The 5,749-nt window shown below is 37.8% G+C and overlaps 1 pseudogene; it reads left to right on the top strand.

Annotated features, from left to right (window-relative positions):
* Window positions 1-4,091: 4,091 nt before the first annotated feature.
* On the top strand, window positions 4,092-4,854 carry LOC147911924 (conserved oligomeric Golgi complex subunit 1 pseudogene; annotated as a pseudogene).
* Window positions 4,855-5,749: the final 895 nt, after the last annotated feature.

The raw sequence follows: 5,749 nt of genomic DNA, 5'->3' as shown, positions 1-5,749 counted from the left end.
AGTCTCAAATAAATAAAATCAGAAACAAAAGAGGAGAAATTGCAATAGATAGCACATAAATACAAAGGTTTAGAAAGAAAACCATGAAAAGCTGTATGCCAACAAATTGGACAACCCAAAAGAAATGGATAAATTCATACAGTCATATAACCTTTTAAAACTGAATTGAGAAGAAATTGAGAATCTGAATATACATATCACTAGGAAGGAGATTGACACCGTAATAAAAAATCTCCCAAAAGACAAAAGTCCAGGACCAGTCAGCTTCACTGGTGAATTCTACCAAACATGCCAAGAATACTTAATACCTATCCTTCCCAAACTCTTCCAAAAAATTTAAGAGGAGGGGATGCTTCCTAACTCATTTTCGAGGTGAACATTACCCTAACCCAAACCAAAAAAGGCAACAAACAGAAAAAGAAAATTACAGGCCAATATCACTGATGAACATCGATGCAAAAATCCTCAACAAAATATTAGCAAAATGAATACAACAATATATTAAAAACATCGTGACCATGATCAAGTGGGATTTATTCTGGGGATGGAAGGATGGTTCAACATGCAAAAATCAATCAATGTGATACACTATGTTAACAAAATGAAGAATAAAAAATCACATGATCATCTCAATAGATGCAGAGAAAGCATTTGACAATAGTCAGCATCCTTTTGTGATAAAAAAATTCTCAATAAAATGAGTATAGAAGGAAAGTATCTCAACATAATAAAGGCCATATATAACAAAGCCACAGCTAACATCATACTCAATCGTGAAAAATTGAAAGCTATCCCTTTAAGAAGAGGAAGAAGACAAAGATACCCACTCTCCTCAGTCTCATTCAACATAGTATTGAAAGTCTAAGCCAGAGCAACTAGGCAAGTAAAAGAAAGAAAACGTATCCATATTGGAAAGGAAGAAGTAAAACTGTCCCTTTTTGCAGATGACATGATTTTATATACAGAAAACTCTAAACAATCCACCAAAGAACTATTAGAAATAATTAACAAATACAGTAAAGTTGCAGGGTACAAAATCAACATACAAAAATCAGTTGTATTTCTCCATGCTAACAGCAAACTTGCAAAATGAGAAATCAAGAATACAATTCTATTTACAATCGCAACAAAAAGAATAAAATACCTAGCAATAAATTTAACCAAGGAGGTGAAAGACCTATACAGTGAAAACTATAAAACATCATTGAAAGAAATCGAAGAAGACACAAATAAATGAAAAGATGTTCCATGCTCACGGACTGGAAGAATTAACGTGGTTAAAATGTCCATATTACCCAAATGAATCTACAGATTCTTCACAATCCCTATTAATATACGAATGACATTTTTCACAAAAATAGAACAAAGAATGCTAAAATTTTTATGGAACAACAAAAGAACCTGAATAGCCAAAGCAACCCTGAGAAAAAAGAACAAAGTTGGAGGTAGCAAAATGTACTACAAATCTGCAGTAATCAAAACAGCATGGTACTGGCAGAAAAACAGACACACAGATCAATGGAAGAGAAATGAGAGTCCAGAAATAAACACACACATTTATGGACAGTTAATTTATGACAAAGGTGCCAAAAACATATAATGGAGAAAGGAAAGTCTCTTCAATAAATGGTGTTGTGGAAACTGGACAGCTACATGCAAAAGAATGGAAGTAGAGCACTATCTTACAGCATACACAAAAAATTAACTCAAAATGGATTAAAGACCTGAATCTAAGAGGTGAAACCATAAAAATCCTAGAAGAAAACATAGGCAGTACCCTCTTTGACATTGGTCTTAGTAGGATCTTTTTAAATGTCTTTTCAGGCAAGAGGAACAAAAGAAAAAATAAACAAATGGGACTACATCAAACTAAAAAGCTTCTGCACAGCAAAGGAAACCATCAACAAAACAAAAAGACAACCTATCAGCTGGAAGAAGATATTTGCAAGTCATATATCCAATAAGGGGTTAATATCTAAAATATATAAAGAACTCATTCAACTCAACAACAAAGAAACTAACAACCTGATCAAAAAATGGGCAAAGGTTCTGAAGAGATATTTTTTTCAGAGAAGATATGCAGATGGCCAACAGGTACATGAAGAGATGATCAACAATTATTAGAGATATGCAAATCAAAACCACAGTGAGATATCATCTCATGCCTGTCAGAATGGCTATTATTAAAAAGATAAGAAATAACAAGTGTTGGAGGGATATGGAGAAAAAGGAACCCTCGTACACTGCTGGTGGGAATGTAATTTGGTGCAGCCACCACGGAAAACAGTATGGAAATCCCTTAAAACAATAAAAATAGAACTACTATATGATCTAGCTATTCCACTTTTGGGTATTTATCCAAAGAACATGAAAACACTAATTCAAAATGATATATTCACCCCTATGTTCATTGCAGCATTATTCACAGTAGGCAAGACTTGGAAACAACCTAAGTGTCCATCGATAGATAAATGGATAAAGAAGATGTGGTATATATACACACTGGAATACTACTCAGCCATGAAGAAAGATGAAATCTTGCCATTTATGACAACATGGAAGGACCTTGAGGGTATTATGCTAAGTGAAATAAATTAGGTGGAGAAGACAAATACAGTATGATTTCATTCATATGTACAAGAGAAACAAAGAAATACATGGCTACAGAGAACAGAGTGGTGGTTAACTGAGGGAAAGGGGATGGGGGAAGGGTGAAAGGAGTAAAGGGGCACATGTGTATGGTGACGAATGGCAACCAGACTTCTGGTGGTGAAGACGATGTAGTCTACACAGAAGTCAAAACATAATGATGTACACTTGAAATTTATATAAAGTCATAAGTCAATGTTACCTCAATTAAAAAAATCCCAACACTCTGACTATTAAAATATATATATGTATATTTAAAAAATAAGTAATTAAATAAAATTTAAAATCAAATTCTAAATTTATGTCACAGTGGATCACGGTGGAGATAGAGTGGATGCTGGGAGGTCACAATGAGGCTCTTACAGTGACCTAGGTGAGAGAAGATGGTGTCTGGACTAGTAGTAGCAGTAAAGATGGAGTTAACTGGACATATCATAGATCTAGTTCAAAGGAAAGGATTTAGTGATAGCTTGGCTGTGGATGCTGTGGGAAAAGAGGTGTTAGAGTTAACCAGAAAACTTTATAGTTAGAAGGGGAAGATGATAAGATAACTTTTGAAAACGCCAAGTTTGAGATGATCAAGATTTTCAAATGGAGAGGTATAGTGAGAGGGATATTGTATAGGTCCAGAAGAGACAAGTGAGAGGTCAAGCCTGGTGATACACATTTGGGATTCCTCAGTATATGGATATCATTTGAAGCCATGGAAGTGGATGACATCACTGGTGAGTAGAGAAGATGACCTAGGACTGTGCCTTGGGGGATTCCAAAATACAAAGATCAGAAGGAGGATTCAGCTAAATTGACTGAGAAAAAAAAGCCAAGGGCAGAAGGAAAACAAATAGAACGTGATGACACAGCTGTGTGATCATTTTGGGAGAGAGATGTGGTAGCATAGTCTAATCTCAGGCTTGCTTTACCTTTAAACTAGGGCACCATTTCCTGATGTCTCAGTTTCCACAATTAGCCTTACTTATAACAATGCCCCTCCTCCTCTCTCTTCAAAGCTGAGTATTGGCAAAGTTCTCATAGTGTTGCAATACTAGCACAGAAGTTCCAGGGTCCTTGGAAGGGTCTCTGCTACACAATTCCAGAGGTCACTCTTCACATAGATTGCAATATGAATGGGGCCTCCGAGAGCTGTACAGCCCTGTGCAGCGTCATTCCTGAGACATCATTTGTCCGTAGAAAATCTGTGTACTCTGAGGGTGGTCCTCTGGATAAATGAGTCTTAGAAATTAACATAGATCCAGACCCTGGAGCTGAAAGAGAGAATAGGCCTTAGTCAGTTGTTAGGGGATAAACTCACGTCCACTACTAAAGAATGGCTCCTTTTTTCTCTGCCCAAGCCATGACATCCTTCTCAATGTGGTACAGGGGCATTCTGGCTGCTAGGATCAAGTGCCTTGTGGTATTCTTGACTTGATATTTCCTTGCGAGAAATGGCTAAGAAGTTTTCTTTCTTTCAGGCTCTGACAAAAAGAGGTTTAGACTACTCCAGTAGCTCCAAAGATCTGGTTTTACCTTTGCAGGTTGTTGACACCAGCATCAGCAATTCCACTCCAAATAAACAGATCAAGCATGTCTCTCTTCCTCTGGTTTGAGAGTCCTCATGATCTGCCTTATGATGCTGCCTGGGTCAGTGTGGCAAGCCAGGGTCTGTTTGTTAGTTGTGGCTTCTCCATGAGCACTCAGCCGTTAGTCCTTGTGAGCAGAGCTTCTCTTCAACCTTAGATTTTAAATTGGGGGTTACACTGAATAACTTCCTGGCTTTCCTTTCCTCAGATGACTCCTCTCGACCCAAGGAGGTCCTCACCATGCATACCAAAAACTCTGCCTTTGAATAGATTTATAGATCCTGGGACTGTGCAGGGAATGCTCTGGAATCACTCCTTTGTATGCATCAAGCAACTTGTGGACTGTACTTGGGCAGAGCCGCAGAGCATCGGAGAGCTTATGCAAGGGCGACAGGATGTCCACAACAGTATCGAAGGGCACATAGTCCTTTTCATGGCCAGATGCTGTCAGTCACTGGGAAAACAGTGCTCCCATTTAGAGAAATGCATTTGGGGCAACTCGGGCACTTGGAAAAAACTGAGGACAGGAAAAAAAAGCAGGACCAATGGAAAATGAAGGAAATGTATCCTACTCAGGCCGAGTGGCAGGAAGTTAAAAGACCTACTCCTAGGTTTAATGGGGTACTGAACGTGGAGCCAGGGGGGTTATTAAAGTGACTGACCTTAAAATTTATACTTTCCACGTTTGTCTGCTAATCATAATTTTAGTTACTTTATTATATTGCAGTTCTTATTCCATACAGTTACTTTCACTTTACCCCTGACAAATAGCACAGATATAAAATCTTTCTGATGCATTTTGGTTAGATTTTATAGACCAAAATCTTGGATTCTTTTTTCCCTTCCATCAGATGAGAATGAATGAAAGACTTTCTCCCTGGAAAAAACTCTACATTTTCTGCTCTTCAACCTAGACATCATTTTCCCTGTAGTCTCCACTGGTGTCTTAAGAACTGGCAACTGAATTTGTAGTGTTGTTAGTTACAGGAAACATCCCACTGCCTATAACAATACTGCAGTCAAAAGAAGCATAGAAATTGCCAATCAGTCAAAGGTGCACCAGTGTAGGATCCCACACACAATTTAAGCAGCTGGACCACTTTTCTACAGCTGGTCTCAAGATAACTCTCGCAGTTTAAATAAAATCTAAAATGGATCCGAATGGTTTCTTGGTGAGAACACTTGCCTTTTATTGCCTGGTCTTGATTCATGGATGCAACCAGTCTCATCTTTTAGATGATATGTATCCTGACCACAGCCACCAGTAAAGATAAGCAAGAAATTCAGGAAGAGACAGAGTCTGGTGTCAGTGTCAGCTCAAAGATCTGACTCACTCTGGGGAGACTCAAGTGACACAATTGCAGAGCCTTCATTTGAAAATGGAGAAAAATGCTGCTATATAGAAAAGAATGAGAGTTTAGAAAATCATTCAACATGTAGGCTCTGATAAATAGCTTAAAGTAAACGTTGTTCCTATCTAATGTGTGGTTAAGTAAATAGTCAACTGTTCCCTGGAGGGAATT

Source organism: Ceratotherium simum, chromosome X, assembly GCF_057802395.1.
Source record: "Ceratotherium simum simum isolate JZ-2026a chromosome X, ASM5780239v1, whole genome shotgun sequence".
In the NCBI taxonomy this organism is placed as follows: domain Eukaryota; kingdom Metazoa; phylum Chordata; class Mammalia; order Perissodactyla; family Rhinocerotidae; genus Ceratotherium; species Ceratotherium simum.
This window is presented reverse-complemented; position numbering and strand designations above follow the sequence as displayed.